Source organism: Lepidochelys olivacea (genome assembly GCF_965140295.1).
Source record: "Lepidochelys olivacea isolate rLepOli2 genome assembly, chromosome: 9".
NCBI classification, from domain to species: Eukaryota; Metazoa; Chordata; order Testudines; family Cheloniidae; genus Lepidochelys; species Lepidochelys olivacea.
In genome coordinates this window covers 14650341-14674421 of record NC_140419.1, presented here as the reverse complement: position 1 = coordinate 14674421, position 24081 = coordinate 14650341, and the positions used below count along the sequence as shown (strand labels likewise).

The 24081-nt window shown below is 37.8% G+C and overlaps 1 protein-coding gene across 6 annotated transcripts in view; it reads left to right on the top strand.

Annotated features, from left to right (window-relative positions):
• Positions 1 to 24081, top strand: part of NLGN1 (neuroligin 1) — a 574670-nt gene that overhangs the window by 303169 nt on the left and 247420 nt on the right. The gene's annotated exons all lie outside the window — the stretch shown is intronic.

Sequence of the window (24081 nt, the reverse complement as noted above, 5' to 3'; positions counted from 1 at the left end):
GTAGCTGGATTCCTTTGGTTTTAAAGTGGGACGTATCAGTCTAGTTAATTACATCCAACATTTTCTAGACCGAATAAGAGAGTCAGAATGGAGAGTGGACTGCTATTGTTTTGACTTAGATGAATGATGTATGCTAACGTTTATGGTTTAAATAAGGAAGAGCTGTGAGGTTGTCTCCAAACTAACCATTCATAAGTATTTTTAGAGTAACATTTTGCCACTCATTCAGTATAGGCAAGCTTGTGACAGAGCTGACACCTTGAGACAACAAAATAACTTGTTTTTTCCATTGTTTTCTGCTGAAAATTTGTATTTTGAAACCCATTGGTTTCTAGGATATTGTATAGATTGATACAATCTGAATTGGATTCTACGATATTGTATAGATCAATATTGCATAATAGTGTACCAGAAATTTTATGAAAGAATCATGACGCTATATATAATATCCCAAATGGTTTGATAAACTGGCAGCTAAATAAAGTGTTTAGTTAACAAGGCCAGTGAACTTTATTCTTAGTGTGTTAGCAATAGGAAAAGGCTACTGGGGGTTATAGAGCGTGTTGCTTTTGTTTTCCATTCAATGGTCATGTTATTTACTCAGTCCCCATTTAATTTTTGTTTAGTATGCACCTAGTCTTTTCATGAATTCATTAATTCTTACTGACTCTCCTGGGTAACTGCCATCTGTCGATTACCTTTTTTTGTTAAAAACTGGGGAATTGGAAGACCGTGAATTTGACTTTCTTGCTATTCTTGCCTGCCTTTGGTTTTGATGTAGTCTAACTTCGATTCTTGAAACTTGGTATAATTTTAATTGTTTTACATTGCACCCAGTCATTTTCACATATAAAGTGAACAGTATTATTTAAAGCTTATCTAGCTCTTCGTTTAGTGTCCAACCCTGGCTTTAATTTGTCCGCAGTTCTTTTGGCAATGCAACATGTTATCTTGTTTGCTTTTATTTCAATGTAGTTACACACTGACTTGTTGGTACAATAATTTTGAATTCACTTTCGTTGTCAATATATTGTATCAGCTTTCACTTAATGGACTTTTGTTTTTCTAATTTATTTTAGTGCACTCATCGCTGATGAATCAGTTTACATTTATCTGCATTACCAGTCCACTAGGCTGTCAAGTGATATAAATGTTCATTGTCTGATTGCATTGTTACTTATTTGCTAGTTCCAAACTGTACTTGTAACAGCAATGGTGGAAATCTTGTTTTTTGTACCAAAAAATGAACTACTTTGTATGGATGATTATATTTTAGCCTGAGATTTCAACACTGATCCTTCTAGTAGCTGGCTAGTAACATCTTACTAAACTTAAATATTCCTTGGCTCTCCCTCTGGTTTGTGTGGTCTTTTAGACAACAACAATGAAGAAAGAAGTACTTTTTTCTTTTTAATTGTAAACTGTATCGGTAAAAGCACTAAAACTGAAACAAGAACTTCATGACTGCTATAATACTTAAAATGACTGTCCTTTCAAGTTTGCTTTCAAAAACTGACTAAATTTCAGGTTGCCAGTCTTCCCTTCATACAGTAAACATACCATTTGATTGCATATAAAATGACTGTTGTACTTCACTATATATGCACTACAGCAACAAGTCAGCGCTTAAAAAGAGAACTTACACAGTATGCAGTTTTCTCCTCTGCCTTGCATCATTATTTTTTTTCTTCCTTTAACATCTCTGCGGGTACTATTATGCAATAAGTGTTTAATTCCTCAACACAGGTCTTTTGGTATAAATTCAGTAGATTCCAACTTCGATTGGTACTCTTTAAGAATATTACTTAGCATTGAACAACTGTCCAGCAAAATATTAGTCTTTGCAGTCCCCAGGATTTCACTCCTTGTTTCTCACATAAACTGTCTCCCTCACTGACAGAGCTAAGCTATGTAAACACTTAAAAACGGGTAAACATATTAAGCTAAATTGGTGGTGGTGGGGAGGAAGGAAGGAGAAGTCTCAGGGCAGAATTTGACCCACTGGTATGTTTTTACAAATACATGACATAAAGCTTTGGGGGAAGTGGTTCTCGACTTTTTCCATACTGAGACACCCTCCAATCTATCCAGGAACGAGGCAGAGTCTCCTCTTATTTAGCAATATGGGAAGGGCAAAGGTGTCATAGCCTCTGACACGGTTTTGCAATCCCCAACTTGAGCCACCTGCATTTTAGGGCAATATAAAGATGGGTTTTGAATTGTTTGTGAGTTGGTAATATTGCTGCTGATCCTTTTAACTTATGTAAATAGCTTGTTTCTTTTCTTAACAACAGTAAACTTGAGCGGCTTATTTTTACTTTTTCAGTTTATTATTTATTCAGTACCTTCTAAGAGCCTTGGGCTCTTCGTCAAGTCCAGCACTTTTGAATGACTACTTTTTGTGAAACACATGGCAGAGATAATGCACATCTGATATTCGAGTAATTACTAGTTCTTGAATACACATCTAACTTAAATCCTATTTCTCATTCCTAACTGATCGAAGTTTATACCGAGCAATCTATTTTTGATCAACAAGTTTTGAGGAAGCAGCACAACATTACTCTTAGGATCCTACATACAACTTTCTGCAAATGTGTATCAAAAGAAGTCACAAATTTATTGTAATCTTTTCTGATTGATGCTGTAGATTAGTTTTAGGTATCCTTGTGTTCGCATTCTGACTTTGTAATAGTTTCTAATAATTTGGTGGTCTCTTTCCAGGGCTCACTCTGCACTAGTGGTAGGGGAGTGTTGCTGTACAGATCTGGACGTGGATTACTATGTAGCCAACAATAATAGAACACTGCAGATGAACTCACTAGAGGCCACATTGCTCTCCCACAGCTTTTTCCTGGGAGGATGGTGAAACTACATGGAGTTCTAGCCATCATCTCCTCTAATGGGGAAGGAATTTGCAGGTCTGCAGTGGGGTAGGGAATCCCATGTGTTCTGAGAATTTATGAAGCTGCATTGCACGTAGCTTGAGACAATAAAACTGCTCACACTCCCACTTGCCTGACTCAAATGTTAGTAGTCAGTTGAACTTGAAATGTATTTAATAAAGAGAAGATGATGAAAATGAAGAGGGAGATTTAAAACAAACCAGAAACTTGCTGAGGTTCCTGGCCCAATTTTACCTTTCTGTGGAACCTGTCTCCAGAATAAAAGCCCATTACAATCTTTCTTTAACTAATGGCGAGGGAAAGAAGAGCTGTTTGCATTGGAAACTTGGGGACCATTGTATGGAAATAGATCATTTATATCTTTAGTGGCCTTTATATTCTGTTTTAAATGCACGTCCTGTGCAATCTGCCTCATCCAGTGAGGGATGGTAAGTGAAAAGTCTGATATCCTTGAACTTCCGAGACTCTCAAGGGAGAGCCCTGTGGTAAGTGCTAGGAAGGTTTTATGTTTTCTTTATAATAAACACAACTTGCAAAAGGGCAAAAATGCAGACAAGTTAAATGTTGAGGTCAGTTAATTTAAAACTTTAGCTGTATATTTCAAATAAGTGAAGTAGTGGCAGATTATTTATTTTTTCTTAATTTAAAAAAAGAAACATGAAAATAAAGAGCCTCTGTTTTGTGATTAGAATGGGTTAAAAAGTCCTCCTTGGCACTTACAAAAACATATTGAAATGACTAAAATACTCGCAATGTTATTTTTCATGTCCTTCTATTTGAAAAGAAATATTTAGAAAGGGCCAGTGCTTTGTGATTTGCATCAGGTTGCTTTACCATCTGTCTTCCTTGGCAGTGCCAGCAAAAGAGAGAGAGAGTTTGCCTATGCCTATTACATGATCATCTTTCTTCTGAGGCATTAGTTTATTTTTACAGCTCTTGGACTCTTTTTACCTCCCAGGATCCTAATGGGATTCAAAGGAAAAATAGTTCAGACAGTCTTTATTCCAACTCATCTCTAAACTGCCTTGGGGGATGCAAGGATGATTCATGAGAATCTTTCTCTGGAGCTAGTGATGGGCCTCGTTTAAATTTCCCATTTTGTTCTTCCTCCACAAGCCAATGAAAACTTTACCACAGAAACAGCTAAACTGTTCTTCTAATGGCCTGCAGCAAATATTTGTAATGATCAAAGTAAGAACAGGAAACTTCTGATTTCTAGTTTTGTACATTCCATCTTGCTGCACTGGCGCTACAAACAAATAGCAGATCTCCTAAGAGTGTGAGACCACAATGTGCATACACCCACACAGAGAGAGAAATATGCTGATAAATGAGATCCTCCTGGTTATATTGCAATAACTAATAGCAGTTTTCCCTGCTGAGAAAGCAGATGTAGGTGTGCTTAAATTCTGTAATTGTACAGTAGTCTTTTAAATATTTAGCAAGATATTGACTCTGATAATCAGGTTAAAAACACTGACCTTCCTCTGTGGTATATTCAGCTAAATTTACATTAAAATGGTTAAACCTTTAATCACAGGTACTCCAATCACCCTTTCTGTTTTCTGATATAGTTTCTGTGTGTGGGGTGAAATGCCTATGGGTTAACCTTACCCCATTGTGTTCAGTGGAATCCAAATCTTCCAACATTGTATCCATGGCATCTCTGATATTAAATGTATTGTGGTCTGTTTAAAATATTTTTCATGGTAGCTATTTTGACAGAAATTGTAATCACCTGCAAATAAGTTAGAAGTAATTAAGAAAAATCCATTCATTGTTAGCAGAAGCTATGAACATTTAGGATGTGTTTTACAGTCAGTGTGGTTGTGGTACCTATCTATGTACTTATATGATCCCCTTCGCTATAGTATCTAGATAGGCTGAATTTAAATATCCACTATCTCCTGGTGTCTGCCTAGCTTGAATTACCTGCATATTATTTCATTTCCTCATATACCAATTTCCAGAAGTTCATATTTCTGGGAATTGTTTTATTGTGCCAGTCAACTAGCCGGGACACTCAGTGTTGTAATGGAAATGCCAATTAATTAGTTAAACCAGTTTTCCTCTTTCTGCAATTTCATTCCTATACGTAAATTCTTAATAAGTGGCACTTCTGGTCAGTCACAGGTTGGCATTAGTTGAGAAATACTTATTCTCTCTGCAGGTCTCCAATCCAATCTCTCTCATCTGTCTTTGTAGTTACTAAAGTATTTCTTAATCTGTGTAATATGTTTTGTAATGTGTGGCAATGTGGGAATGATAAAATAGAATACATCTTTATTTTGTAATATACAGTGTCTTTGATAGAAACTGTATCCCAGAATGTTTTACAGAATTAAATTATAGCTATCCAGCAAAATGAAAGAGAGAGAGAGAGAAATGTCATGGTAATACTATGTACCCTTGATAATTAGTTTTAAAGCTGGGTATTTGTTAAAGTATTTCACACTCTGGTCCCAATATTGTGTTTTGTTCCTATTTTACCTCTGACATACAGTCAGCAGTATTATTGGACCCAGTCCAGATTCTATACACCAGAGGTGAAATCCTGGTCATATTGATGTCAATGTGAATTTTGCCATTGAACTCTGAGGCTGCGATTTCACCTCAGGTCTTTGTAATCCTAGCTGGTGGACAAATGTAGCAATTCTGTTTTGGAAGTTTGTTTAAAAGGCTTCTTTTTTTCCAGTGAGTGTCCGTAAAGAATCAACATCTACCATACTGTTATTTCTGGTATTCCCTATAATTAGACCCGGGACTACAATACTGCCAAATACTTTGGTAAATTGAACTGCTGTTGATTGTAAAGGTTTTTCTTACTAGTGCTTAATTGTATATGCTTGAACTGTATTATTGTTTCTATATGGAATCTTGAAAAGTGGCTTGTATATTGATAATTACTAATAAAAACAAATATCGATATGAAGGCAAGCAGAGAATCTTCATTTTTATACTCCTGGTGAAAGTCAGTCTATAATTCCCTTTCCCACTCTTTTTACGCTTGCTAAAATGATGAGCAATTCTTAGAAATCTTAGTTTTCTGTATGGTTACTCAGCAAATATAGAATGTTAGGGTGTTAATATCGTTTGACTGAGTATTTCAATTCCAAGGAGCACTTTATTTTTATTTAATCTCTGAATGGCCCATTGTTTCTTTATAAAGTGCTCCTTGACTGTACTGTGCTGTGTTTTTCATCTTGTCATGGTTCTTTGTGTTTGAAAATATATTTTAGCACTGAATAGGTGGTCTTTTAAAATTCGTACCCTTTCAGCTACACTCAAGGATTTATACTGCCTGACTAAGACTATATTGTGAAGATGTAATGTTCCACCTGGCTTTGCAGATTGGTTGTGCTTTGAGTTTCCTCTCTGTTTCTGTATGGTAGATGAGCATCCAGCAACTTAAAAAGTATGAAATAAATGCAACCTGCTAAATGCAATGGTTACACAGTAGATTCCACCATTTGGGTCCCTATCAGTACCAAATAGATAAGAATGTGAGTCATGTTTCCTGCACTAGAGATGGCAAAAAAAAGAGCACTGTCTGTACAGACACATGTTGAAAGGGCTTCATGCTATTAGAATTCACGGTTTAAAAAAATCTAGGTTCAGATTCTGATATCCTAAATCATGTTGTATAGCATTTTATTCCCCAAATATTCCCATTAAAATCAGTGGGACTATTTTTAAGAAGTAAGGTGCTTCTCAGTGAGAGTGGGAGTGGCGGAGTCTGGTCCTTATTCATTTGAAACAATGATTGAGCACCAGACTGTAAACCTCTTACTCCTATTGGTGAGCAGTTACTTGTACAAGTTATCCCATAGGGTTCAGTGGGATTATTTGCATGAGTAACTACTTAGCAGTGTAAGTAAGAACTTTTCATTCTAGCCCTTGACTTTTCAGCAGTCTGTTCAAGTAGGAATATGCAGCAATAACCAAAATATAATGTGTTTGAGCAAAAAGCTACTTCCATTGGTGAAAATTAAAGCCTTTAGGCCAACTTTTGTGGCAAATGTTTTAATAAAATGAATATAAATTGCATTCTTATTCTCATTGGGAAAGTGTATTAGTTTTGCAAAATCATTATTGCTTCTACACCAAATGGTGCATGTTTTAAAGACAAACTGCAGTAGTTTATTGTTTGGAGAGCTGTGTGTTATTTGCTCACTGTGACCCACATGAGTACATGCCCATTGGCTTCAATAGACCCTGGATTTCCCCAGACAGATGACTTGCATAATTCAGGGCTATCCATTTGAATTAAGGGTTACAATGTTGATCGCTAAGTTTACAATATGTAATATTAAAAATGTATTTCCAATAGCTTTAAAATAACTTCTAGATTCAGTATCACCATCAGTTTAATTAACTGAAAGTGTTTTCCCCTCTAAATAGAATTTGATACCTGGTTTTTCTCAGTATTTTCAAATAGGACCTTCATTTTCTCAGTGTGAATCTAACTCACAAAGCTGTTGATGACATACTTGTTTGGTTAATTATTAATTTTTGTGTGTGATCTACTCTCCTTTGTATTTGGATGTAGTGGATAGAATAATGTCTTCTATATTGAATTTTTTTCTTCAGAAACATATACAAAATAGAGCATATTAAGTAGCATTTTCAAAAGCATATAACTGATTTAGGACTGTGTACAGTGTGGGATAATGCACACTATGGGGGGTGTGATCTGTGAAGCGCACTAATGTGTTGCATGTTAACTGACCTGTTAGCCTTGTTGGTGCACACTAAATATTCTCTAGTGTGCTTTAACTTAGTGCTGTTTTTGAAAAAGTGACTTAGGTCTACATCTTCCATAGTATTTAAGCACCTAATTCTCAATAGGAGTTAAGTGCCTAAGGACCAGATCCTCAAGGTATTTAGGTGCCTAAAGATACCAGTCATAAAGGGGTTTTTAAAAACATCTAAGCATGGTAGGTACCTAACTCCAATTGTTTTTCAAATCAATTGTATTAGGTACCTAACCTGCTTAGAAAATCCCGTTAGATGCCTTTTGAAAATCTGGCTCTTAAATCACTAAACCATTTATAAAAATGTAGCAAATATTGTAGTAATAGTGCACTCTTGCAACCTTTAAGCTTCTTCTTTCGTACGGCATTTGAAAAGCATTGGTTTGGGATTATAACTGAATCATAAGACTTGAAAGCCAATCTAATGCTTCTGGGGTAGCTAGGTGGATCTCCCTCCTGAATGCAGCAGTTGTCTGTGATGTGTCACATGATTTGTACCTCACCACAGTCACAACCTGGTGAGTCTTTGACTTTTTTCCCCCATTTGTGGAAGAAATATCCACACCTTCTGTGCATTGTCTGAATACGGTTGAGTACAGTCCACTGCCTACAGGGAAGGCAGAATCCCGGGACTTCTTTCATTGGCTCTTTAATCAGGTCTTTGTTTGGTGCATCACAAGCAGTCCACGATTCAAGCCAGCAAGTGCTGGAGTCTTTTCCATTGGCCTGTAGTGTTGATACATGGATCCAGAAAGGATTCCTGGATCTGAGTCAGGAGAGTAGCAGTACGTTGAGATCTTGGTGTATCAGGTAAGCATGTCCAGAGTGGCCAGGATCTTACTGTATTCCCAGACCACAGCAGCGTCTCGTCTGATGCTGGCTGGCAGGATGTCCACCAAAACTGGGAGGCACAGTATTGGCATTGATTTGAGAGAGCCACTAAAGATCCTGAATGTGGCATTGATTTCGGCGTCAACAAAGATGAGTGTGGGAGCTGTTGCACCAAACTGGTGCATGCTACTCCACCGTTGACAAAACCAGGACTTGTACTGACGTTTGAAGTGTGCGTGCATCACATCCCCAGGGTGTGCCATCGAGTTCTGGAATGACGTTCACCCTGGTTTTTATCTTCTTACTCAGGAAAGTAATCCCTTGAACCTGAGTCAAAATACAAGTTATGCTTTGGTCAAACACAAGTTAATGGCTCAATGCAGCAGTAACTGGGTGAAAATTAATGGCCTGTGACGTACAGATCAGACTAGATCTAATTGTCCCTTCTGGCCTTAAACTCTGAGTCTATGAATAGTCAATGGAACTACTCATGGCAACAAGTACTACTTAGTACGAGTGAGAGTTGCATAAGCAGACTCAGTAGTTAGACATCAAACAGACATAACTGTGATTATAAAAAAAAAACAATGATTTCCTCTATTTGTCATACAGTGGAATTCTTTTATAGTTCATAGTTTAATATCTAGTAAAACTTCAGAAAATGTTAATCATTAGCATCAGAGTGACAGGCACATCCATTATCTTTTTATGAACCTTTAAAGATACTATCAAGAGATGGCATTTTTAGTCTCTTTCTGCTGTGCCACCACTGGTTCTCTGGTGAGCTGCCTTCTGTGTTTCCTCCCACTCCCCATTTGAGTAAAGATGATGAATGAATGGAAGATTATATATTATTGCCTAATTAAAAGTACATTAAAAAGTGAAAGTAAAGAGGGGAGAATTAATAGCAAAAATCAAAATGCTGCAGTAGAAAATCATTCATTTAATATTCCTGAATGTAAGAACAGATAGAGGAAATGCAACTCACAACCCCTTTTTTGGGGGCCTTAACAACTGCATATTGAAGCTTCTAAATTTTTCCCAATACCTAGTAGTTACTTTGTGGCACTTTAACGGCTTTGTGGGATTACATTACGCTACATGTTATGTAATCAGTACAGGTTGCCATACTTGATCCCATCAGTCTTGGGGCATCAATGCTGTCTGGATCACCTGAAGCATGCAAAGTAAGTAGTTTCATTCTCATAGATAGTAGTGGTAAATGTTTACAAAAATATCAAGGTCCTCTGACAGCATTCATCTATTTCCTATATCAATGCATTTATGATACCCTGATTAGGCTTGCTTACAATTGTGCAAGCATGTGAGTCACCTCTTTCTTTAATTTAACAAGTGACCTCAGGATAACCCAGATCATATGAAGCCCAGCCACTACTCACCAAGATTTACAATGTCCTAATTTCCTAGGTCAGTTAATAGGATTAACATTCAGATCTCAGACCTGCTGTAATTCATGACATTTAAGTGGCTTTTTGTGAGGTTAGCCAAAAAGAATCATGTATGCAGTGAAGCAGAGAGAGACGAGAAGATTGCCATGCTTCAATCTGTACCGTCAAAATGACAAAATGGACTTATAGTAAACAATAGGTTATTGACTTGGTATGTTTAAAGGGTCAACTGCAGTGCACAGCAGGCAAGATATTTATGAAATGGGCACCCTGAATTTACAGTGCGCATATAAAATGAACCGTTTCTTTTCTATCTGTGCATTTTCTGGCACACCAAATTGACATTATCCATTTGTTTAGATAGATAACTCTTGCTTTTCTATTTTTAGGACATGATGACACTATTGTTTGCTGCTAACGCATAGAGCTCTAGCCTAGTACAAGGACATTTTAAATAGTAACTTTTCCACAACATTTGTCATTGGACTCTCTCTTTTATTAAAACTGGAAAAACAACATACCTTTAAAATTACTCATTTTGGCACAAAAGCAGTTTTTGTCACTCCTGTAGAGAGAAATTACTCTTTGGTAAGAAATTCTCTTGATCAATATTTAATCATGTAATAAATGTATCTCAGTTTTGCCAAAAAACAAATTTATCTTTGGGAGTTTATTAAAGTTCAGCCTGATAATTTTGTCTGCAAAATATGCAGGAGGAAGCATGCACTGAGGGCAAAAAAAACCAGGCATTCTGCTTCCCATAGAGCAGACTCCAAAACAGGATCTCTGACTCCCTAAACCGTTACTTTTGCCCAACTCCTGCACATTTTTGTTAACTTGCAATCCTCATCTAGCTGCATCTAGTAACAATCATGCTCCTCAATACAGTGTCTGAGAACTACTTTTTTCACCATTGTTTGGTCTTTTATGCAGAATAAATTGTATCATACAGGCAATCATAATGACCCAGATCCATAGCTGCATTGTTGGGGTGTAGGCAGCTGTGGTGTAACGGTGGGTTCAATGAGGCCAGGCTTGTCCCCAAGTCTATAAGAGACTGCAACCTAAACCCTTCTAACTTATGCTGGTTGCCAGTGTTCCCAGCCAGAATCACATCCACTTTCCCTAGGCAGAGGGATGGAGGTAAATTAAGATCTCTTATGCTGTCTGTACACCTGTCAAGGTTCCTTCCCCACTCTGAACTCTACGGTACAGATGTGGGGACCTGCATGAAAACCTCCTAAGCTTACTTTTACCAGCTTAGGTTAAAACTTCCCCAAGGTACAAACTATTTTACCCTTTGCCCTTGGACTTCCACTGCCACCACCAAACATTTATCTGGGTTTATTTTTATTAGGAAAGCATCGTTTGGATCGTTTCCCCCCAAAAATCATTGTTTCCCCCCAAAAGTCCTCCCAACCCTTGCACCCCACTTCTTTGGGAAGGTTTGGTAAAAATCCTCACCAATTTGCATAGATGACCACAGACCCAAACCCTTGGAACTTAAGAACAATGAAAAAGCATTCAGTTTTCTTACAAGAAGACTTTTTTAATAGAAGTAAAAAAGAATCACCTCTGTAAAATCAGGATGGTAAATACCTTACAGGGTAAATAGATTCAAAACATAGAGAATCCCTCTAGGCAAAACCTTAAGTTACAAAAAAGACACACAGACAAGAATATTCATTCTATTCAGCACAGCTATTTTCTCAGCCATTTAAAGAAATCATAATCTAACACATACCTAGCTAGATTACTTACTAAGTTCTAAGACTCCATTCCTGTTCTGTCCCCGGCAAAAGCATCACACAGACAGAGACAGACCCTTTGTTTTTTCTCCCTCCTCCCAGCTTTTGAAAGTATCTTGTCTCCTCATTGGTCATTTTGGTCAGGTGCCAGCGAGGTTACCTTTAGCTTCTTAACCCTTTACAGGTGAAAGGATTTTTCCTCTGGTCAGGAGGGATTTTAAAGGTGATTACCCTTCCCTTTATATTTATGACAACACCACTATAGGACCTCTCTACATTGGCATAATCTTCCTGCATCTGGCTATGCTGGCTGTGTGTTCACTGCAGAATGGCATTGAGTAAATGCAGTACAGCCCAAAAGCTAGGCTAGTACCTGTGAGCTGCTTTTGCAGTCGAAGTGGGTCTGGCTCTCCACTTACACTTCTCTTTCACTGGTGTATCTCCACTGACTTCTGATTTACACCACTGTGTGATGAGAATAAGGCCCAATATATAATTATACAGTATAGAAATGGAGTGTCTGGTTTTCTAAGGCTTAATTGAAATTACTCCTACATACTATAGTTGCATTCAGTAACAACATGATAATTGATGGTCTGTGGGCATTACCATTCTAAACTCTGTTGCCATTGTGCATGCTAATTTCTAACTGTATAAAAATGACTAAATTCTATGTTTTGCACATATAGAGCTGCTAGCATATATAAGTAGCAGCTCCATCCTACAGACTGATATGATACTTCCTTGCCACAATACTTCATAATATATTTCTGTGTCTAACAGCAGCTCTATATTATAGCATGTAGCAGTACCTTTAATGCCTCCAAAGAGCCATATGCACAGTAGATTTACAAGATTTCAGGATGCAAAACTCTCTTGACAGCAATAAGGGCAAACGAGGGCCCTAAATTATTTCTCTGATTTGATGTGTGGTCCCTGTGTAAATATATGCTTTAGTGGGCCAGCATAGAAAATTGCACAGTATAATGTAGCAATTTGCATTACACTCCAACTGAGAATAAACAGAAGACTTCAGATTCTGACATGGCAGTTTCTTAACTTGCACCCTTCGAAATCCTGTCATATAAATAATACTTTTTGGTGAAAAATGTCCCTGAATGCATAATTACACAACAGACATGTTAGAGCACCAAAGGAGCTATTGTAGCCTAAAGGGTAAATGATATGCATTTTTTGAAAGTCCCTGTAATGTATTTTGAAAATTGTCTTTAAAACATTGCTTATTATGTAAATATATCACCACCTTTGGAGCATCGTAAACATCTCTTGTGCTGTACACATTAGCAAGCTAAATACAGTTTTAGACAAAACGATACAGGAACTTTTCTTTTCTTTTCTTTTCTTTCTTTAAAGCTGAGCATAAAGAAGAAACAGGGAATTATGAATTAAGGCTAACGTCTAGTTCTCTAACTTACCCCATTATTATTATTTATGGTAGTGCCCACTGTGTGCTCAGTGCTCTTTAAATGTTCCAGAAAGACAGTCCCTTTTGGAAGAGTTTACAATTTGAAGAAAAAAAAAAGGCAGACCTGAAGACAAAGGTTGTGGGTACAACACTGTGGGAACAAGAAGTAGCTATTGGGTCAAACCCTGCATTTTAAAGCTCAGCAGTAAAATACAGGATTCTGCTGTTTGGTTTTGGTCTGAGTGCACCAATAAGACCAACATACCATGATAAGATGCTGCATTCTCCTTCAAGGATGTGGAGGAAAATAATTGCTACCTTACAGCAGTATTGTGAGGTTTGATTAAATATTTGTGATGCCTTCGCTGCAAGGCATGATGGCAAGTGCAATGTATATTAACAATAATTTCTCATGCAAATGAATTTGGTGGATCTTCCTCATGTTTCAGACTTTTCTCAAGAGTTTAGTATTGCTCAGAATGAGAAGCAAGCATGCTTGCTGAGTCACTGGAATTCGTACTTGCAGACTGAAGTAGTTTTTGATTCTCTATGTGTCAGGGATCCTGAGAGAGAAAATAATAAACAAAAATGGTGAGCAAGCAGTCTTGTTCAGAACAATTCACTTCGTATGCAGAAGTTCCACTTATACTGAAAATCATTTTTCCTGCTGTATGTTTTCATCATCTATGAGCAGTTTGGCTTCCTGAAGTCTTTCCATATTCATTAGAATTTCTTCCATCTTTTCAAAAACCTTTCACGAATATTTACAGGAAGAGATTTTACATTACTGCAAGTATACAGGGGAATTGTGGGGGTGGGTGGGGTAGGGCCGGGGGGAGATCTTAAGCTGAAGTGCAGCTGTGAAAGAGCTAGAGGTGGGAAATACTTGGATAGGCAGAATGCCATGTACAGTCTAGTGCTTTCAATAAAAAATGAAAGCCAGACACATTCCTAGGCAATTTACTGTTCTCCTTATCTAGACTGTGCTCCCCTTGCACACACTGGTGATCACTTGTACAAATCGCCCCATTGTCTTTAACCATGGACAGTGGACAGGTTTTAACCTCAGTTTCTGAAATGCTTGTTTCAGACAGTACTTGCAGAAAAAATGGTTTATCTGTGTCAGTGGGCATTTGGGCATTGTGGCATGTGTGGGCATTTGGTCCTTGTGGTTGGAGCAGGAGTCAGTAGTCTGGATTCGGAGCCAAGGGCCAGAGGCTCCAGAACCAAGGGTCAGAGCCAAAATCTGAAGTGAGGAATTGGAGCCAAGGGCCAGGACTCAGGTTACCTAGAGTGAGCGAAGGCAGGAGCAGGGCTGGGAACAAGCTGGCACAGAAACTATTGCAGCCATGGGCAAATGCTTTGAGCAGCCACTGAACTGCTTACCAACAAACCTTGTGTAAGTTAAGATTCAGGCTGCTGACTCAACCAATCAGGCAACCTGTGGCAGGCCATCTGCACTTGTTACATTGCCTGGAGACCGGCTCTGTTGTAGGCCCTGATTCCTGACACCCATGACTTCTACCTATTGACAGTGATCAGCATGGAGCAAGCCTAAAATCCTCTGGCGTTGGTACTAATAAACTGAAATATCACAGCACAACTGAAAACAGCTCAGCACTGAAGTTTTATTAAGGCAATAGGACACAATAGGGCATCCTTTATGGAGCCATGAATGCATGTCTCGTGTGTGTTGTGAGGCATGAGGCCAAAGGCTGTGTACTTTCAGCTACCAAAGAACCATACTAATGATCCTGTAAGTTACACCCAGGAGTGTCTTAATGCTCTTATAATAAGGGACTTTATTATATGCCTTTTAAAAAAATCCTCTTTTACTTTCTATAACCCTTAACTATGAAGAGTTTATGGTAGAGGCAAAAGGGCAGGTTATATAGAAATAAAGACTATGGACTTTCCTCTCCACTTTTATTTGTTTTTTAAAACACTTCCTTATAATGCTTCTTGAGCTTGTACCCCCTTTAGAGTTGTGTACCCATTTTACCTGCCATCTGCCTAGCTGTCATTGTTAATTGTGGCTCACACATATGTTGGTGTCTTACTCATTAGCTTCGTAGGTTTGTCTTAAAAACTTCAACTGGAAACTGTTTACTATTCCATAGTTTCTTTTTAATGGAAAAAGAAAGATAAGGACTGTGCTAGCAGTCCACCCTTTGCTCTAGTATTTCACCCACTGTGTAGACAGGAGTTATGCTTTCAAAGTTCAGTTTCAGAAAAGAAGATGTTACCTGTGCATATCCAGGGTTCCCAAGACGGATAAAGTTACTCAGTATTTGCAATATTCCCTAGATTCAACATTTGTAGTTTTATTTATAAAAAAAATATTAAGGAGGTGATGGTCATGACTCTGTATTTGTCTGCATTCTGAAATGGGTTTAAAATAGGTTATAAATTCCTGCTTTTTTCCCCCTCTGCATAGGCGATCTTTCTGTATAAAATTACAGTGTGTGTTAGTTTCTGTAGCCCCTGAATTTTCCACATAGTTGGGGGGTTTTTTTGGTTTGGTTTCTTTTCATAAATGTTTAATAGAAAGTGTTTGATCTCTGTCTGACTTTCATCCATGTCAGCCAAACTTCTTCTGTTCACAGCTTTCTTTTTTTTAAAAAAGTCTCTCTACACAAAAACTGGCAGAGAGGTGAATTTTGAGTAGATCTGGTGCAATGAGTAGTTTTGGGGAAATGGTTTAAGGTTAATAGACCATTATTGCCATTATTCATAACTAGCACACCAAACTACTAACCACCACCAAATATCCCCAACAAATAGCGTTGAGAGGTTGTAATGTGATGAAGACCGTTCGTAGAATAGAAGTTGGAGTAGACTGGTACATTTTCTTTCCAGGGGGAAGTTTGGTTAACGGGATGCCACAAACTTCCTATTTTTTTTATTTTTTACCTTAATAGATAAATCTGTGTGGACCTAAGCTTTCTCCTCCATGAATTGGGGATAATACTTTTCTACCTGACAGGGGTGTAGTAAGGATAAAATTCATTAAGGTATGGGAGATACTATTGTGATTCCCATAGAAATGAAATTCCATGAATGAAAAGAGACACCATCCTTCCCCAAGCTTCCAGGCATGGAGAGGAAACATCCCCACTGCATCACTTGAGAGTGAACCAGCTGTGGAAGCTGGTGTAGGGGAGGAGAGAGAATGGCTCTGTCCCCTCCCCTGACAGCTCTGGAGGGTGGTTTATGTTCAGACTGTTGAATTCAGGAGAGTTCCAGGGGGCTGGAGGCAATTAGCACTCTCTTTTCTCCCTAATTTCCACACTGACAAAGGGACAAGTCACAGTCTGCACTTGTGCCAATGAAATCTGGGTCTGCTTGAGTTATTTGCCAATTTCCTATATTAAAACTACTAAGTAAGACTGATATTATATCTCAATTTTTTCCTTGTTTTCATCATGCACAGGTTTCTCTTCCACTTCCTCCCACTCACCTGAACTTTCCTTTTGCACAACACTGTGCCTCTCCTGACCATGCATTTTTCATATCTCTTGGCACGTACTAAAACAAAATCATTTTGGTGAACACAGGTTTCTTAACTAAAAGCTACCTACACCATGGATGAATTCATCAGTTTAACTACATTAGTGAAATTTGAAAACCTTACCAACATACCTGGTGCAAGTTGAACATGGAACTTAATGCAGCATATGAGGAAAAATGTAAATTGCCAATTACCGTTAATAGCATTCTGCAATTGACATGTGTCAAGTGGATTGAAGGTCCTTTTAATAGTTCCTTCTAAGTAGGTGCAAAAGAAAAGGAGTACTTGTGGCACCTTAGAGACTAACCAATTTATTTGAGCATAAGCTTTCGTGAGCTACAGCTCACTTCATCGGATGTAGGTGTAAATAGCGCAACATTTTGAGCTAAAGTAGTCACAAAAAGCAGGTTAAATGTCTCATGCTTAACAACTTGCAGAGTCTAGAAGGTTGTTTTAAAGACATCTTTGGGTATTGCTCTCTGAGATGACAACTGATAAATAGCTTTGTTTTGTTTTCCCCCAAGAGAGACTGTTTACATGCGTCTGGGACCTTTCATTGCATTTTCTTCATAAATCTGTCTTTTGTTCTCTATAAAATCATACAAGATTAAAAAGAATAGAGAGGGGAAAACAACTTTGGTAATAAACTCTGCATTACTCTGTAAAGTGTTTCCACCAGTGATTATACACTTGCTTTAAGTGAGATGTTGACAGGAAGGATCAAATGTACAAATTGAAGTGTTTTTTTCCCCAAATTTGTTTTGTCTATATAACTGCTCATTTTGCAGAAAGAATTCATTAGTAGTTTTAATAGTGGAAGGAAGCTTCAAGACAAGCAAGATGCTGGTAATACTATTGTAAGTAAAGCAATAAAAATTTCTCGTTGAAATAGGATTTTCTCTACCATTTTTGTTATGTTTTTTATGCTGTTTAAAGTACATCAGGTACAAATGAAAGGTTAAGAGAGTAATAAACGAAGGCTGTAATACGAATTGATGGGTATACTGCACTTTGATCTTTAGACCATTAAGAGTCCACCTGGGTCAGCACTGGTAGTCAGGAGACCATCAGTGGTTCAGTGCACTATAAAATTCTAAATGCATTATTTCATGCCATTAAAAAAAAGCACTGGTTGGTGGCAAAATACCGGGGCGGGGAAGAAACGGAGAACATACATGTTTCAGATCAAAGCCTTCATCAAAGTCAAAGTACAGGTTCAGGAAAAATTGCAAGTTTCATTACTGTGACTAATTTAAAGAGACAGTACTTTGAAGTGGCATGAACAAAGTATTGAAAGAAAGCATTATGCAATCATTAAAACCATACCAATCTAAGATGTGAATTGATATAAAATACCAGACAACAATGAAGACAGTGAAAAGGATTTTCTGATCATGAAAATTATTTTGTAACTAGAATTAATTTGCTGACTACATGATAATAAAAGTCCATATTAATTCCCATTGCTAAAATTACACTCATAGTATTCCAATAAATTCCTTTATAATAACTTTCTTTTTCTTGTCCTCGCCCTCCCCTTATCTCCCATCCCTCATCCTGAAGAGATTTCTTGTTCTGATTAAATTGATTAATTTCAGTGATTCTTCCAACCATAATTACCTTCACTATTGGCCATGTTAAGACGTTACACCTGCACAAGTGAGTAAAAATCCCTCTTGCGCCCCTACATTGGCTATGCAGACTTTGGGTCCGGGTAGTTAGGAGTAAGAAGCTACTCATCTGTTTACTACATCCCCAGAGACAGGTGGGAGATGAGGGGATAGATTTAAATCCAAATAATTTAAATCATTGATTTTAATCATGATTTAAGTCAGCAAGCGGGAAACCTTGGTTTAAAATAATCAATTTTAATCTTGTTTTGCATTTTTACTTTTTATTTAAGGAAGCTAAAGGAAAGGTTGGTTCTCATAGTTTGGTAACATTAAAATGTTCATTTGCAACAAAATATGGTCTTTCCACTGAATTTGGTACTCCTTTTTGCTAATGAGGCAGATACACTATATCGGGGGTGGCCAACCTGAGCCTGAGAAGGAGCTAGAATTTACCAGTGTACATTGCCAAAGAGCCACAGTAATAGGTCGGGGGAGGGGGCAGGAGCGAGGGCATGGCAGGATCAGGGGAGGGGGAGGGAAGGAGTGGAGTGGGGGCTGAGCCCATGGCAGAGCCAGGGGTTGAGCAGCGAGCACCCCCCAGCACATTGGAAAGTTGGCAGCTGTAGTTCCAGCCCCAGAGTCGGTGCCTAGACAAGGAGCCGCATGTTAACTTCTGAAGAGCCGCATGTGGCTCCGGAGCCGCAGGTTGGCCACCCCTGCACTATATCTATATACACTTATTTAAGCAATTATATGGCTTAATATACATTTATTCAAATTCTTAATTTTCACATTCTTCTATTAGTTATTGTTATTGCCACATTGGCTTCTTATTTATTAGATTATTAAATTTTGTATTTGTAATTTGTGCCAAGCTGCATTTGGATGGAAATTGGAATTCAATTAAAAATACATAAAACAGCATTTTATAATAGTTTTAACTAATAAATACCATTTTAAATGTGCAGAAAACATAAGGAAAAAACCATAAGTTTATCAAAACATGTTTTGCATTTAAAACTAACTGATTTATTAAACAAAGGAAGTGTTATCTATAGTTAATGAATTGAACTGTTTGTTACTGGTCACCATGACCTTCAAGATTGTAGAACTAGTAGAGATTACCAAGCTATTACCAACAGGAGAGTGGTTTGGGGCGGGGGGGGAGAAAACCTGGATTTGTGCTGGAAATGGCCCAACTTGATTATCATACATATTGTAAGAAGAGTGATCACTTTAGATAAGCTATTACTAGCAGGAGAGTGGGGTGGAGGGAGGTATTTTTTCATGCTTTGTGTGTATAAAAAGATCTTCTGCAGTTTCCACAGTATGCATCCGATGAAGTGAGCTGTAGCTCACGAAAGCTTATGCTCAAATAAATTGGTTAGTCTCCAAGGTGCCACAAGTCCTCCTTTTCTTTTTGCGAATACAGACTAACACGGCTGTTACTCTGAAACCTAGTAGAGATCATCCTCTCACACCTCTTTTTAATTCATAGATTGGAAGAGGAAAATAAGCTTCTGCTTTTTCAATTCCCAATCAGTTTCTCAATTTTGAATGAAGTAATCATTGAAGAAAAATGAAATGAAGAAAATATTTTCTCTGCGGAGGAGGCTACTGCTGTCAAAAGCTGGTTTAGCACTTCAACAAACTCTCTGGTTACAAGTGCTTAATCGGTATCTTCCACTAGTTCAGTAGTTTCACTTTCTTTAAAAACTTTTCTAGAAAACATGTATTGATTAAATATTACTTTTAGTTAATGTAAAAGGATTGTATTTGATTTATTTAAGTTCATGCCTTAAAATAGCTTATCATTTCACATTTGATTTTAAATAGGTTTATTTTTAAAAGAAAAAATGAATTTTAAATTTATTTAATTCAGCTTTATCCACTGTGTAAATCATAGAATCATAGAATATCAGGGTTGGAAGGGACCTCAGGAGGTCATCTAGTCCAACCCCCTGCTCAAGGCAGGACCAATCCCCAACTAAATCATCCCAGCCAGGGATGGATTGGAACAAAATATTATTCCTTAATTAAAAAAATATATGCACCAGATCTACCCCTGAATTATGGTTTCATATATTTCTAGGAATATCACATAGTGCTTACAGCTGTTAATATGTAAGTCACTTTTTAAAATTTGCCAGTGTCTTCTAAGTATGAGCTTATTCTATACTTATCCAAGCCAATGGAAAAATACCCATTAACTTTAAGGTAGTAGAATTAAGCCCTAAATTCTTACTATGATGTAACACGTCAGTATATTTATGGAGTCTGGCAATATGTTTAATGGGAAAAAAACATTTTGACCTTGATGAAGGCATTGAGATGAAACGTATATTTCTATATCATATTGACAGATAAAGCAGAGTTGGTCACAGAATTACTGCAGAAAAGGAAAGGAGTACTTGTGGCACCTTAGAGACTAATAAATTTATTTGAGCATAAGCTTTCATGAGCTATAGCTCACTTCATCAGATGCATTCAGTGGAAAAGGAAGAAAAGGAAGAAGTCTTGAATAAATATTTAGTCTTTTGGTATTTGAGAAAAAGACAAATTATGTAGTGATGACGATACACTTGCCATTCCAATAGTAACTCATGAGGATGTTAAACACCATATACTACAGTTAGACATTTTTAAATCAGAAGATATGGATAAATTGCATCCCAAAGTTTTAAAAGAGCTGGTCAAGGAGCAAGAGCCAGTTAATGATGATTTTCAGTAACTCTTGGGATGCTGAAAGTTCCAGAAGACTGGAAGAAAACTAATGTCAATATTTTAAAAGGGACAACTGGAGTAATTAGAGGCCTGCCAGCCTGATAATGATTCCAGGCAAAATAATGAATGGCTGATATGGAACTCAATTAATCAAGAGTTAAAGGAGGGTAATACAATTAATGCCAGTCAGCATGGTTTTATGGAAAATAGAACCTATCAAACTAACTTGATATTTTTTTGAATGGTTGATAAAGGTAATAGCGTTGACATAATATACTTAGACTTCTGTAAGACATTTGACTTGCTATCATATTACATTTTTATTAAGAAACTGGTTTTATATATTAAATCAATATTTAATACATAAAATATTGGAACAATATTAAATCAATATGGCACCTCTTAAAAGGATTAAAAACTAGAAAATATGTTTGTAGAGATGGAGCTCAGTCTGTTTATCTTAACAAAGAGAAGGTTGAGGGATGACTTGATTACAATCTGTAAGTACCTACATGGGGAACAAAACTTTGATAAAGGGCTCTTCAGTCTATCTATAAAAAAAAGGCTGAAAGTGAAGCCAGACAAATTCAGACTAGAAACAAGGACCCTATTTTTTACAGTGGGAGTTTACAACCATTGGAATAACTTACCAAATGTTTCAGAGTAGCAGCCGTGTTAGTTTGTATCTACAAAAAGAACAGGAGTACTTGTGGCACCTTAGAGACTAACAAATTTATTTGAGCATAAGCTTTCATGGGCTACAGCCCACTTCATCGGATGCATACCCACGAAAGCTTATGCTCAAATAAATTTGTTAGTCTCTAAGGTGCCACAAGTACTCCTGTTCTTTTTACCAGATGTTGTATGGATTCACCATCACTGGAAATTTTTAAATAAGGATTTGATCATTTTCTGAAAGAGGTGCTCTTGTTCAAATAGAAGTTAAGTTAATTCATGTTCTGTGGCCTGTGTTTATACAGGAAGTCAGGCTAGAAGAACACAATGATCCTTTCTGGTCTTAGAATCTATTAATCTAATTTTTCCTGGAGTTAGCTGTCAAGCAATGCTTGATCAGCAGCAAGAGAAATCTTCAAAGGATTCATGAAGTGAAGAATCAGAAGATATATTATTCATATTCCTATAAAATTTTACATTGCTCCCATCATTATGAAATCAACCTTTGGGTTTAAACCAGCTCCTGTTTCTGTTACTGTTCTGCCATTTGTCTGCCAGGGGTTGAAGGATCTGTATCTTTGTTTCCCTGATTTTTTTCTCTAGAAAATGTGTTGCTACCTTTTGAACATTTGACTAGTAGGAGAAAATTGATAAATTATGAGGTTGAGTTGGCACATTGCACCATAACTTTATGATAAACTGTGTTGGTTTTGTTTGACTGAAAAGAAATCTGCAGTATCCTTTAAAACTGATGTCTCATCAAAGCTGAGACAATTCTAGAAATATGAAAATGGGTTGCATCAGTTAAAACTCTTAGCATGGACAAATGACATTGCACATTCATTAACTTTCTCCTTGATTCCCTCTTCTGGCCCAGTCTCTCCATAGAGTGGTTTCATTTTAAACTCTATATTTAGATTGACAATAATCAAGTTAATGCATAATGGATGAGCCAACCTTGTTGCTTTTACTCAGTCAAAATTTCTAATGGCTTCAATGGGAGTCATGAGTTAGGACCACCACCCTAACCCTGCAGTCAGATCAGTGTGGGCAGATACTTGAGTCTTTGTAGATCCTTTGGCTGTGCTTGGGTGGGAAGGTGCAAGCCATCTGTTTGTTAACTCTTCAAACTCATTACTGATTTACTGTTTGGTTTTTGCTGAGGTAAAGGCAAAACATATTTTGGGACTCTGAGAATCCATATACTGCATGCATAGGCAGTCCAAATGTGTAATTATTTAGAGTGCAAAAAGAGGGTAAATATAAAGTGTTTCTGTGTATTTTCATCTGAGTAGGGGTCCTATAAAAGTAGCCAGCCAGTCAGGCAGCGGCACAGAAGCCAGCAAACAGAGCTGTAAACAGGGGAGTTTGAGTGGGAGTTTGCAATGGGAGTTTGTATTGCGGTGCTTGTTTGGGGTTTGTTTTTGCTGTGGGTGCTGGTGTTTTGGTGTGGTTTGTGTTTCCCAGATTAACAGGATTTAGGTGGGAAGGCTATGACAGATACAGAGGCAGCAGTGGGACTGACCCATGTAGTGGAAGACACAATGAAGATGACTGGATGTGGAAGCTGCGGTATGTACATGATCCTGGAGCGGGTACCTGGAAAGAGTTTCGTCTGCATGAAGTGCCATCTGATAGAGCTGATGGAAGAAAAGATCCGAGGATTGGAGATGCAGGTGGAAAGTCTGACTGAGTTTAGAAGGGGGTTCGAGCGGATTATGGAGCAAAGACATGAGGCGGCTGAAGGGAAAAGCTCAGACTTGCAGATGGAAGCAGGACTGAAGAATTCTGAGGGGAGAATGCTGGGTGAAGAAAATAGTGGAAGCATGTGACTAAGAGAACCAGGCAGAGGAAAAGACGGGCTAGTGAAGGAGAAATAGAGCTCAAGAACAGGTTTGCAGAGTTGGAAAATGAAGAAGGGGCTCAGCAGCTGGTCACTGAAGGTGGAAGGGCAAGGAAGAAGAGAAGAATGCCTAGTCCTATAGGAAAAGGGGAAGAGTCAATGGAGATTACACCAAATAAGAGCCCCAGGAAGATACAGAATGGGTTGAAGAGGATTACAAGGGAGAATAGGAATGGAAAGAACTTGCAGCCAGAGGGAACAGGGGGTAGACTGGAGAATCGCACCATCACCAGGAAAAGGCAGGTCTACATGATCGGGGACTCCTTACTGAGAAGAATAGACAGGCCTGTAACCAGAGCTGATCCAGAGAATAGAAGGGTATGCTGTCTTCTATGTGCTAAGATATGTGTTGTGGACCTGAGGTTGAAAAGGATCCTAAAGGGAGCAGGATAGAATCCACTGATCATCCTTCATGTGGGAACAAATGATACCAGTAGATTCTTGCTGGAATGTATCAAGGGAGACTATGCCAGGTTGGGGAAGACGCTTAAGGAAATCGAGGCTCAGGTGATCTTCAGTGGGATTCTGCCTGTTCCTAGAGAAAGGCAACAAAGGTGTGACAAGATTACAACTATCAACAG